Consider the following 13,581-nt stretch of genomic DNA (forward strand, 5'->3'; position numbering starts at 1 on the left):
TGGGTGTGGATTACAAGTGGAAATCTCCCCCCTGGAGGGTACCCGGTTGATGAAGGCTGCATACAATACTGCAAACAAGTGAGCTCCAGAAGTTCTACTAAATAGTTTTGCACTAAGAAAACACACCAAAAGCCTAAATATAATGCAGAAGTTCCTGTATACATGAAGGGCAACATAACTCTCTTCAGATTATGATTCTTCTAATGTGATCCAATACAGCAAATTAAGAATGCTTCTGAGATGAGAGGTTCCACAATATATTGTTAGCAGAATACTGCCCTGTACAGAGACAAATTTGCTTGAGGGATGCTCTTGTGAGCCAAGTGCTGGAGGCTATGTCTTGAACATTCTGCATCCCCATCACCCTAGATCTTACATGCTAGGTACATCTCACATCACCCATCATTTTCTTAGAAGATCACAAAGATGAAAAGCAACTGAAGAAACAGCAGCAACCAAACTCTTGCTGCAACCACCCGAAGCAATAGTAGCAGGGAATAAAGGCTCTATAATGTTCCCGCCTGGAAGAGAAGACTATGTTCTATTAATATTCCTTGAAAGAACTCTCCAAGGAGGAATTGGGCAAAGAAAGTCTTCTGTTCCCCAGGCCAGCTTAGATTCTGGGAGTTCATTTCAAAAGCAGAATGCCAGAGCATATATCCCCACCTCCTCAATCTCCTAGAATCCCAGATGACTAGATATATCATATGAAGCAGAAGCAGGATATAACTGGGAGATATGTGAAAAATAATAAGAAGCTTGGTTCAGGTTAAGATGATATAACATCTTTTTAAATTGGCAATCCAGGGAAAAATCTCCACCACCACAATATTTGGCAGCATTGGGAGCTTCTAATTTTAATTGTGGTGGTATGTGAAGATTTTCCCCCTTTTTTAAGGACTGTGCTGAGGTGGTAAGAATTATACCTCTCCTGCCTCTATGTCATTTTAATGAATATTACCTAATACTGAAGGCGGGGGGGGGGGAGGGCACTCAGCTGTAGTTGCTCATAATGAAAGTAATGCCGTATTTACTCAAATCTAACTCGGCTTTTTAAATTACATTGCAAAAATTAAGGTGTGTATTAGATTTGATGGTACGTTTACATTTGACAGCAAATACTTTTGTTTTGGTTTCAATGTTCTGAAAATTGGGGTGCACGTTAGATTCGATGGCACATTAGACTCGAGTAAATGTGGTATCTATTGTTGCTATCAAAGGGTTAAAAGAGTAGCAGAAACGCTCTAATCACTGAGCAGCTGGAGGTCATTAGGCTTCCAGGAACATGAGTCTGTATAAATAGTCCCCCTGTTTGTTTGTTCTTCCCCCTTCTCCTTTTGGGTGTGTGTTTTGCTGAGATGTGTGGTTCGTCGCCAGGATTGTTTTTTGGTGTTTTGTAAATAAACCTTATTTTTGATTTACAAACCGCATGCTCCAGGACTCCTTTTTGGGAAGATGCTGCCTCTCCTGCCCTTCTTAGCTGCTGCGCGAAATCCTCTGCCGTGGTGAGACTTTTAAAGAAGGAAGTGCACTGGGCATTTACATTAAACTAATTAAAGTTTAATGGGACAGGTTATGGTGGTTTGTACGTCAAGAAGGAGATAAGGAGAGCAGTTCAGAGTGATTTATGCAAGGACTGGAGTGAAGACAGAAGCGGTTGCCGACAACGAAAGCCTCCAAAGCAGCTTGAGTCCTGCAACGTGCCTAGAAAAGTTTTAAAGAGGCACTGCGCAGTTTGTACTCGCTGGAAGACGTCTGATTCCTCAAGGAGCCACCTCAGCAGCTGGGAGACGGTCTACAGGTGTGTGAGTATCATTCCTAAGCCCCAGGGAGGATGGCAGAGTCCCAGGAAAGTTTTACTGTCCCGTTTACGCGACTCAATGGGAAAAATTGGCAAGATTGGAAGGCTAGAGTAAGGGTTTGGTTGCAAGCAAAAGAGTTGTGGAGCTGTACTGAAGCACCGCCTTTACAGGCAGCTGCAGACGCGTCTGCAGAAGCCAAAGCAGCAGCAGCAGCTTCACAGAAACGCGACAGGAAAGCCCAAGGTCTACTAGTTTTGGCAGTGGGACCAGAGCAAATGCCTTATGTTTCTGAGTTAAAGAACACGCATGAGGTCTGGACGGTTCTGCAGCGGTTAAATTCCAGAAACACTGCGGGGGCCAAGATCCATGCTACAAGATGTTTGTTTGATTTACGTCTCCTACCGGGAGCGTGTGTGAAAGAACATATTGCCAAAATGGTGTCTGCCTTTAATCAACTAAGACAGCTGGGCATTCCTTTCTCTATGGAGCAGCAGTCATACATATTGTTGTCTTCTCTAGATAAAAGCTATGAGACTCTAGCTCTAACTTTGGAAGCTATGCCTTCAACTGAATTAACCCTTGAATACATTTCTTCTCGGCTTGCGGATGAACAGGATAAAAGGCAAAGAGAAAGAGGTTTGTCTTTAAAGGGGAGTTATGCTGTGCCTAAGAGTGTTGATGCTGAGTTTGAGCACACAGTAAATGCTTTTGCAGCTAGACACTGTTTTCGCTGTGGTTCCCCTTCCCACCTAATCAGGAATTGCACACGTGAACCTGGTCAAGACAGCAACAAGGCCGTTACCCCTAGTTACCAGACAAGGAGTTCCAGGGGACGTCGAAGAAGAGGAGGAGGTCATGGCTACTCCCACAGCACACAGCACATGGCTTCAGCAATGGCGTTGATGCAAGGGCGTGGCCAAGGCAGCAATCTACGCTGGTTGATCGACAGTGGTGCATCTCACCACCTGGTGGCACCATCTAGTGTCCGTTTGCAGAATTGCAGACATTTGCAAACCCCTAAAGTTGTGACAATGGCAGATTCAACTAAACGTTCCTTAGAGACTGTAGGCACAGTGTTCTTGAATTGTTTGCAAACAGAAATTGATGCCTACGTGCTAAAGGGACTGAAGGGGTGTATTTTGTCTGTGTCAGAACTTGATAGAAATGGGTTTAAAACTGTGTTTGAAAATGGGGTTTGCACTATTTCAAAGAATAACGTATCTCTTTTGCAGGTGGAATGCAGAAATGGGTTATATTATTTTGAGACAAGTCCAGATGAAGTTGAACAGGTTCATGCTGGTTGTGTGAACACGCCTACCCATAATTCTTGTGTTCATTTATGGCACCGCCGTTTAGGGCATATTAATTTTCAGTATGTTAAAAGGCAACCTGAATTATCAGAAGGGTGCAAATTGAACAAATGTACTAAGTATTTGGATTGTACTGCATGCAAAAGTGCGAAGGTTCATAGATGCAGCTATCCCAGTTCAGATAGGAAATCTGACAAAGTATTCCAACTTGTGCATATGGACCTGTGTGGCCCAATGCCTGTTGCTAGCATGGGAGGTTCGAAGTATGCACTGTGTCTCTCGGATGACAAAACAAAGGTTACATGGTTTTTTCCTCTCAAAACAAAAGCAGATACTGCAGAAACAGTTAAAAATTGGGTTCATGCGGTAGAACTTGAATTCGGTACTAGAGTACTTGCTTTTCAGACAGACAGAGGGTCAGAATTTACCGGGTCTGTGTTGCAGAATTTCTTTAAGAAAAAGGGAATTAAGCATCGTCTGTCTACACCTTATTCCCCCCAAGAAGGAGGCGTGGCCGAACGTAAAAATAGGGTTCTGCAAGAGTTGGCAAACTCTATGTTGTTTGATGCTAAACTTCCTCAGAGTTACTGGGCGGAAGCCTGGCAGGCGGCTACTCATATTCTGAACCGAGTATATAATTCGGTAATTGATACTACGCCTTATTTTGCTTTATATGGGAAGAAGCCCAAAGTTAATTACTTTCGGGTGTTTGGATCTCAAGCCTATGTACTTATCCCAAAAGCGTTAAGGAAAAAGGGAAGTCCAAGGGCTAGGAAACTCATCTTTTGCGGGTACGAACCACATGCCAAATCTTGGAGGTTTGTGGACCCAGGTGGGGATACTACAAGAGTGGTCCTCAGTAGGAGCGCTGTTTTTTGTGAGCAGTCCGGATGGACTCACTTACACGCTAACCCTGACATTTTGAGAGATGATTTAGGCATTCATGCTGAGAAAGAAAGTCCAGAGAGTGATGAGCCAGAAGGGGATGGTGCACATGGTTCAGATGCAGATTCTGATCAGGCACGAGGTTCTTCTCCTAAGGTAGAAAAGCCAGAATCTAGGAGTGCTCCAACTTCGCCAGTCAGTAGGCCTAGCAGACAGCAAAAGCAAAGCAGGTCACCTGCAACACCAAGCCCAAGGGAGGTATCTAAACGGAGGTCTTTATCCCTAGAGGCACGTCCAGACATAAAGTCTGAGACAGATTCTGACAGCCAACGGTCAGAGGGGGCACAAGAGGAGCAATTGCGCAGGTCAAAACGCGCCACGAAGGGCAAGCCGCCAGAGCGGTTTAAGGTGACAAGTGTATACGTAAATATGGCACAGTGTGAGCCAGAAAGCTATATGGAAGTACAACAGCTTCCAAGCTCAGAAGCCGTAAAGTGGCAGGAAGCAATGGAAAAAGAGATGGCTTCAATGAAGTCTCTCGGTGTGTTTACAAGTACAGAGCTTCCGAAAGGGCAACAAGCTGTAGGTTGTCGATGGGTATATCGTTTAAAGCCCACAACTACTGAAGAGTTGCAATATAAAGCCCGGCTAGTTGCAAAAGGGTTTTCGCAGCGCAAAGGTGTTCACTATTCTCAAATCTATGCCCCTACTTCAAGATCGGAGTCATTAAGAATGCTTCTAGCCTCTTCAGCTAAGAAGGGAAATAAGCTGTTTCATTTTGATGTCAATGTGGCTTATTTAAATGCAGACTTACAGGAGGAAGTCTATATGACACCACCACCAGGTTTTGAAGGAGACAAGCCAAACCAGGTCTGGCGCCTACACAAATCCATTTATGGGTTGAAACAGTCCGCCCGTAATTGGAATTCCTGCTTAAACGATGCTCTAGAGAGCATGGGGTTCAGAAAGAGCGCAGCAGATGCGTGTCTTTATCTAAAAGGCTCGGGATGTGAACAAGAAGCAGTTTTGATATTTGTTGACGATTTATTATACAGTGGAAAGGATGATAAACTTGCACAACAATTTGCCACAAAGCTTGGAGAAAGGTTTCAGATAAAATCACTAGGCAATGTATCTGTTTATCTAGGAGTTAAAATTCAGCAAGATGAAAATGGTAACTATTGGCTTAGCCAAGAAGCTAAAATCCAGCAGTTGCTGGAAAGGTTTAAAATGAACAACTGTGCTGGTGTTAAAACCCCAATGGAGTTAAGTTACACAAAGGATGCTCAAACTGAGCAAAAGGCAGAGTTCTGTAATCCCGGGGTTTACCAGTCAGCGATAGGCAGTCTACTCCACATTGCACAGTGGACTCGGCCCGATATAACATATGCTGTCAACATGCTGTGTAGACAAGCTGAAAAACCATCAATGCATGCTTGGCAAGGAGTAAAAAGAGTTTTAAGGTATCTCCAAACTACCAAAAGCTTTCGCTTAAAACTATCAGCAGAGGGCAGCACACAACTTGAATGTTGGGCCGACAGCAGTTGGGCAGATGCTGGACCAGATAGAAAATCAGTGTCAGGAATGGCGATAAAATTTGGAAATGCACTAATTGGTTGGAGATCAAGAAAACAATCACTTATAGCTTTAAGTTCAACTGAATCTGAGTTCAATGCGTTATCAGATATATGTAGAGAACTGGAATTTTATAAGCAACTGGTACAAGAATTGTTTGGAGAATGTTCCCTACCTATCAGAGTGTGGGAAGACAATCAACCTTGTATTAAACTAGCTAAATCAGGTCAATTCAAGGCGCACACAAAACACTTGGATATCCGTTATCAAAATGTATGCCAAAGTGTAAAACAAGGTTTAATTGAACTAAAGTATTGTCCAAGCCAAGAAAATCTCGCAGACGGTTTTACAAAAGCTTTGAGTCCGCAATCTCATAAATGTTTCTGTTCAGGTTTAAATTTGTATTAAGGTTGGTACAGCTCAGTGTTACGAGCGAGAGGGGGTGTTGCTATCAAAGGGTTAAAAGAGTAGCAGAAACGCTCTAATCACTGAGCAGCTGGAGGTCATTAGGCTTCCAGGAACATGAGTCTGTATAAATAGTCCCCCTGTTTGTTTGTTCTTCCCCCTTCTCCTTTTGGGTGTGTGTTTTGCTGAGATGTGTGGTTCGTCGCCAGGATTGTTTTTTGGTGTTTTGTAAATAAACCTTATTTTTGATTTACAAACCGCATGCTCCAGGACTCCTTTTTGGGAAGATGCTGCCTCTCCTGCCCTTCTTAGCTGCTGCGCGAAATCCTCTGCCGTGGTGAGACTTTTAAAGAAGGAAGTGCACTGGGCATTTACATTAAACTAATTAAAGTTTAATGGGACAGAGAAGGTCTACAACATGTTTGTGTGAGTCACTGAATACTTTGTGTGAATCTCCCACAAACTACTAACATGGCAAGCTTTCCAAATGTTTTGCAAAGGTAAGAACATAAAAAAGAGACTGCTGGATCAGGCCAGTGGCCTATTTAGACCAGTATTCTGTTTTAACAGTGGCCAACAATCTCTAGATGGGTCTGGGCAATATGAATGCTGGGCAGAGCACTGAGAGGGGTTTATGCCCACTCGTCCCTTGATGCTCTCTATGCCAGCCGAGGCAAACTTGTATTCCATTCCTTGCTACTGAAGTGGAAGAGGAAAGGTGTTGTAGCGAAAGGATCAGCTTAGCATGGTGAGTCTTCTACGCCCTGTCATTGAGACTGAGGAGAAATTAGCCTGGGACGTGCACCCAAATGCACACCCAAACATTGCCTGCTCTCTCTTAGGAGAGGGTGGAAGGTGAAGCATCTTTTATCCTTTCCAATTATCATGGTAAAATAAATGACAAGGTCTCAACATTAAAATGTATGGATCTTCCCTAGCCTTCCAACAAAGGTCATTGGGAAGGAGAAAGTAATTATCTTGATTACTAATTGGTCATCTCTTTATTGGGAGCTCCCATGAACTTTCAGTCTCTGTGATCAAGCCAATCCTATCAACTAGGGGCCCCTCATCTTTGATAGTATGTTTTAAGAACCCTGTCTGGAACCAGGAATTGATTCAATCTGTTTATAGACTTCCCTAGTGATATGGAGAAGCGAATTCTTGGATGATACATGAGCTGCTTGAAACAGCAAACTATTCACCCTTCATGGTGTGAATCCACTTATCAGCAGCCAAGGAGGGGGCAGGGAAAGACTTCTCAAGGATCTGAATTACAGTAACAATTTGCGCTTCATCAGATTTGATAGTGTCCCATACATAATGAAGGAGACGTCTTTGTAGGCCTTCATAATGGATGTCCAAGTATCTTGTGCCTCGGAATGCAGCACTGTCAGGATAGTCAATAAGCCATTTAAATTGTTGCTCCTCTGCATCTGCATCACAACTCAACCATTCCACATGTCATCAGAGGAAGAAAATAAGCGCGAGAAAGAGGTTTTTTAATCTGTTTCTAGGTGGTTGATACCTTTGGCACTCTGTGGTCCTTTATAGCTTTTCAGATGAGCTTTTCAGAGGGTTCCCTCAGGAGATCAATAGCTCATCATGTCTTCAATATGGCTTGTACTCCCTTGTGCCTCATGCCCACTCTGCATTAGTCCTCCCCCCACTTCTTCTTCAAAATTTTGTCACAAATAAAGATTCCTTTGTAGACTGGCCTTTTCTTTTTCCCTTCAGCAAGTAGGCATTCTAGCCATATTGACAAGAAGCGCCTCACCATTCTAATTCCTTACTTCACGATGCCTTTGGGGAAATCCCTAATTCTAGTTGAGTATAATGGTTATGCCTACAAATTAAAATACCCACAGAATATTGAAAGCAAGAGATGTTCTTGTTTACGACAATTAGCATTTATACACGGGGAAAAAATATTTTCATTCCATACAAACAAAGCTTTTGATACCCAAAGGCAATTAAATTTTATGTTAATTCAATTAAAGATCTACAACTCAGCATGTACATTTGTTTTACTTTTCAGGGGGTTTTTCCTCCTTGTAAAATTATTTTTTATTAGGAGGAGCAGAAGAAGATTATACACATAATTATTATCATCGCCCTGAGAATCCTACCACCTTTGTGGTAGCATTCTGAAATCAAACAGATAGCGGCAGCAGACCTTGCAAGCACGCAAAGACAGCATTATTTATTTACTCATTTAAACAGATTTATACCCCACTCTTCTTTCTCACCCACATGATTGAAGAGCATGAATATATATAGGATGATAGTAATATGCTGAAGTCACCATGCAAAGGCCAACCAATGTACACGAAACATATTAGATGATTCTTTAGGTGCCACAGACTGTGTTGCATGTGCTTGAACAATAAAGTTCTGACCCGTGACATAGTAATACAGTTAAAACTAATTAAGTCCAGCCCTGGAAATTTTATGTAAGCTGCTCTGTACTACAGCAGCCTCAGTCAGCATGGTGAATGGTCAGGGATGATGCAGTTCAACAACATCTGGAGGCCACAGGTTAACTTCTCCTGCTTTAGAGGATGGTATATTATACAAATAAAACGACATTCTGTTGCCCATTTAGTTGGATCTATTTCTTCAATCAATTCAAATTCCCAGATTTGTTTTAGGAATTCCAAGAATCCCTTTTGTGATCTTAAGAGTACACATTCACAGAACTGAAGAGTCATCTGGTCCAACCCCCTGCAATACAGAAATCAGAAATAAAGCATCCCTGACTGGTGCTTTTTTCTTTTAAAAAAATGTTTAGGAGTACTCTCATTTTGACTCAAGAAAATCACCATTTTATAGTTCAAATCGGGGAAAATAAATACAGTAAATGGACAAAAGTACAAAGATTCACAAAATGTTTAGGGGTATGTGTACCCCTGCATCCCCTCAGAAAAAAGCACTGTCCCTGACATCTAAACTCTGCTTAAAAACCTCCAATGAAGGATAGCTCACAACCTTTCGAGGGTGTTTGTTCCACTGTCAAAAATTATAAATGAGAAAGTTCCATGGGGGGGGGGTTAAATTGTACATTTAAGAGTGATTTTTCAAAGGAATTATTGGTCTAGTGCAGGCTTCCTCAACCTCAGCCCCCCCCCCCAGATGTTTTGGGACTACAACTCCCATCATCCCTGACCACTTGTTCTGCTAGCTAGGGATCATGGGATTTGTAGGCCAAAAACACCTGGAGGGCCAAAGTTGAGGAAGTGGTCTGCTGAGTCTGACTACTACTTTCAACATCTTCAACAGTATAATTCAGCCGATTTCTCTTTTCTAATTAACACTATATACTGATTGAATACAATCAGTCGCTAATATCCAAGGTTGCCTTGGTTTAGACAGCTATAACATTTCATGTTATCTTCTCTACTAACAAAGATTACCCTTTTCTATGAAGTGATCAGGGTTGCAGTCACAATGTTAACATAAGATACCCCTAGTCTAGCTAAGTTTCTATGTTTATGCTTCTGTGGTCCATATCACACAATATTGGTCTCAGAGTTTTCAAAGAACATATCTGGAACCAACAAAGGTGCTAGGCTTTTTCATCCTTCCTAGAAGAATGGGTCACATTAACTGGTGTAGTTAAAACTGAGTACTGGGTGCAATCTGATATAGACCTGTATTGTGGCTAGGTTGTCCTGTAGTCCCTGGAGTGGAATTTAGACAATGACCGTACGTAAGGCATGATATACAATGGGATGAGAGGAAGGCTAACTTTCAACCCTCCAGATGTTGCTAAACTTCAACTCCCAGCATACTGACCATTGGACATACTTGCTGGAGCTAATGGAAGTTGGAAATGAACAGCATCTGGAGGGCTGCAGGTTAGCCATCCTTGCAACAGAATGAAGAATTGTACAAAATTACAGCTCTAATGTTTTACAGAATATAATCAGCTGAGAGCAGCAGATGAAAGAAAGAAGGCCATTGTCGAAATCTACTTATATTTACATTCCTGTTGTTCATAATTAGCAGAATTATCTTCTTCATAAAAGCCTGCATGTGTGGAGCTGTGAGTCTGAAAAAGTATCCTTCAAAGTATGTTTTATATTACTTTTCATGGTTCATCTCTTGTTTTGGAAATCATTATTGCGTTACTTGCTTAGAACAATAGGCTGTGAAAGCCATTCAAACAAAGCCCTATGATTATTTATTGCGTCGTAGCAATCTGCTGAAGCATCAATAGTAAATATGAAAGGTCAGGAACAACATTAACTACTAACCTTCCGAAAGCAAACCTTTCTATGATAGATGATGACAATGACTAACTTCCATGACTATTCGGCACTTTTCCTAGAGAACGTGCAAAAATATGTTCATTCTTCTGCTATTATTATCCATATTATTCACTTTTCACACAGAGAAGAGAGTCCCAAGCAACTTAGAGAATAAATGACATTAAATATAATCATAAAACAATCATGAAGCATAATAACCAAGCACAGTACATACGGTATATAACAATTATTACAATTGATGTGTGCACTGATAGTTTTCTAGGGGTGCATCCATTTGTGGGTGGAGCTAAACAAAGTTATGTTGTGCAGTTATTCATTATCATCATCATCATCATCATCATTTATTATTTCTACCCCGCCCATCTGGCTGGGTCTCCCCAGCCACTCTGGGCGGCTTCCAACAGAAGATTGAAAATACATTAAAACATCAGTTATTAAAAACTTCCCTAAACAGGGCTGCCTTCAGATGTCTTCTAAATGTCAGGTTGTTTATTTCCTTGACATCTGATGGGAGGGCGTTCCACAGGGCGGGCACCACTACCGAGAAGGCCCTCTGCTTGGTTTCACAACAGTATTCTGCTGATGTTATTGTTCTCTGTTGCTACAGAGGACAGACTGGAAATTGCGAGAAAACAGATTTTGGCAAAACGTTCAGGGACACTTTCTGGTGGCACGAGCTGTTCAACTGTGGAACAGACTGCCTTGGGAGGTAGTGGGCTTTTCATGTAGATGCTTCATGCATAGCACATCCTGCAATTAGTACTGTGGGATATGGGGTGGTCTAAATAACACAAAAAAGTTCCTTTGAAACCCTAGGATGTGGTTTCAAATCTGTCACCCCCTCCCCCATTTTTTTTAAAAAAAACCTTGTTTTAAATATACAAATTATATACAGAGCATCAGTATGCATACTGACATTCAATAATAATAATAATAATAGTAAATAATTCACATGTCCATCAAACTGCCCAGTTTCAAAGAAATGCAAGAAGAATTAAGAATAAAGTACCGTATATACTCGAGTATAAGCTGACTTTTTCAGCACATTTTTTTATGCTGAAAAAGCCCCCCTCGGCTTATACTCGAGTGAGGGTCCTTTCAGGCTGCTCCTTCCTCCTTCTCCACCTTTGCTGCTGTCGGCGGCAGTGGAGGAGGAACGAGCAGCCCGAAAGCAGCCCTTTTGGGCTGCTTGTTCTTCCTCCGCCGCTGCTGCCGCCACCAGGTTTGTGGTGTGGTAAACTGGCTTATACTCAAGTCAGTAAGTTTTCCCAGTTTTTTGTGCTAAAAAAATTAGGTGCCTCAGCTCATATTCGGGTTGGGTTATACTCGAGTATATACGGTAAATTTGCAGCGGTATTATTCTGTCATTGATAAGCACTCCAAACCACACACATGGAACTCAGTTGCATGAAATACTTTCCACGCTCAGTATAATGGAAGGAAGAATTCTGCATGAACAAAGAAATGCACTGGATTATATAGAATATTGCTGCTAAACCCAGTGATGTCCTTACTGAGATAACTGAGTGACTGCCCACTACAGTGCAAACAAAATTCTGAAATGGCACAAACCTGTGCCTTGCATACAGCATAGACATAATGTCTCTGCCAAATCATATCTACCAATTTTGATGAAGTTTATCTTATAAATCTTCATTTCACATTCTTTCTTGCAAGATTTCTTTTTTTCTTTTTTTAGGAAGGACAATTCTCACTGTTTTACATGCCTATGATTGCACCAGATCAGCAAATAACACAAAAATATTTCAATTTCATAACTAACAGGAATATAATTTGGAAAAACAAAAACAAAATCTGGTTGTGTGCCAAATGAAAACTAATGCAAGTCAGCAACTCTCCATGGGGCCATGGTAAAATGAATGATTTGATCCCTTCTGTATTATTTATTATGCCTTTTTATCTATGAATTTTAAACTACCCATTACCAGAAATGATGCCTATTTAAATAATATTATGACAGGGAGTTTTTTCTTTTTCCTAAAAGCTCTTTGCATTGAATCTGCAGTTAATACCATAGAAGTTAAGCCTCCATACTTCTTCCAATTGTTGTCAGGCTGTATAATACCCTCTGTATTGTAAGGGATTATTTGCTTACTTGCCGCAGCATGCAAGAATGTGGATTGCTAATTGGTATCCAATGCATTTTAAATAATTAGTGATGATTGCTGTATTTGAAGTGTAAGCAATTGTAAAATGTGCTGCTTGGCAAAAGTCCAGAAAATTAACACAGTATTTGGGATAATTATAGACAGTTTAATTGCTTTGGGTGTATTAATTGATAAGGTACATAAAAAGTGAAGGAGAAGAGAAAAGTAAAAGTGTCTAAAATTCTGTGTGGGACCACAGATTTGCTTCTTAGGTTCTGGCCTTATATTATTTGGAAATGTGAGTAATTTGGGGCCTACAATTATTATTTGATTTAAGTTATTTGGCCTTTACACTTTATTTATACTGACACTGTTAATAAAAAGAATCATAGCAGTGAGCAGCATAAAATCAACCATAAAATTACATCCACAAAACAAGCACCAAATACATCATGTTGTTTCAAATACACACATTTGAATAACCCGTAATAACTGTCTCCATCACTCAACAAACTCACTTATGGGATGTTTTCTTTTGCATGTTAAATCTTAAATACGATTACATTTCTAATGAGGTTGTTCCCAGAACGGCACTGCAATGCTGGCAGCCCAACGATACCACTGTACTCCATTATAGCCTGAACATAGCACTGAGGAAGTATAAAATAGGGATGGGGGAAAACCACATTTCCCCCTCAGTATTCCTCCATTCCTGCCTTATTCAAACCTCTGCCCGTGTTTAAAATAGCCACTTTCCCCTATCCCTTCTCGCTCTCCCATTCCTCAGCTGCCCCACATGAGAAATGTCAAGGATGTGGAACCCTCAAATATTCCCATGATACTTTATTAAATTCTGTGTTCTTGTAATGTAATAATAATAATAATAATGAAATTGATTCCTCACCAATGTTCTGCTAGTTCCTTTGGAGCAGGATACACCAACAGTAACAAAATGTTTGGTGTTAGTATAAGACAGCTTTCTGTAGACAGATAAATCAAATGAAAACAAATTTAAAGTGCTTAATAAGAACCTGTATCCGAACATCCTCTTGACTGGGCTTAGTTTCAGCGATTACACTTAAAGAAATTTTTTGCTGGTTTTCATTTGTCATATTTCTATTTTGGTAGCATTTTATTTCATTTATTATTGCATTTATATATTGCCTTCCTGCCAAGGCACACAGTACAGTTATTCAATATTTATCTATATTTTATCTTATATTTCCCC

General features: G+C 40.9%; 1 protein-coding gene across 5 annotated transcripts in view; it reads right to left on the bottom strand.

Annotated features, from left to right (window-relative positions):
- The window catches only part of LOC309364369 (contactin-4), a 528,932-nt gene that overhangs the window by 312,480 nt on the left and 202,871 nt on the right, over positions 1–13,581 (bottom strand). The window contains exon 1 of one of the 5 annotated variants that reach the window (XM_081901473.1): positions 13,258–13,273. The exons of the other annotated variants lie outside the window; for them this stretch is intronic. The gene's annotated coding sequence lies outside the window, so the exon portion shown is untranslated. Of the gene's footprint in view, positions 1–13,257; positions 13,274–13,581 lie in introns of those variants that run through there. 5 annotated transcript variants of the gene reach the window in all.

Source organism: Podarcis melisellensis (genome assembly GCF_964234715.1).
Source record: "Podarcis melisellensis genome assembly, chromosome: 2".
NCBI classification, from domain to species: Eukaryota; Metazoa; Chordata; class Lepidosauria; order Squamata; family Lacertidae; genus Podarcis; species Podarcis melisellensis.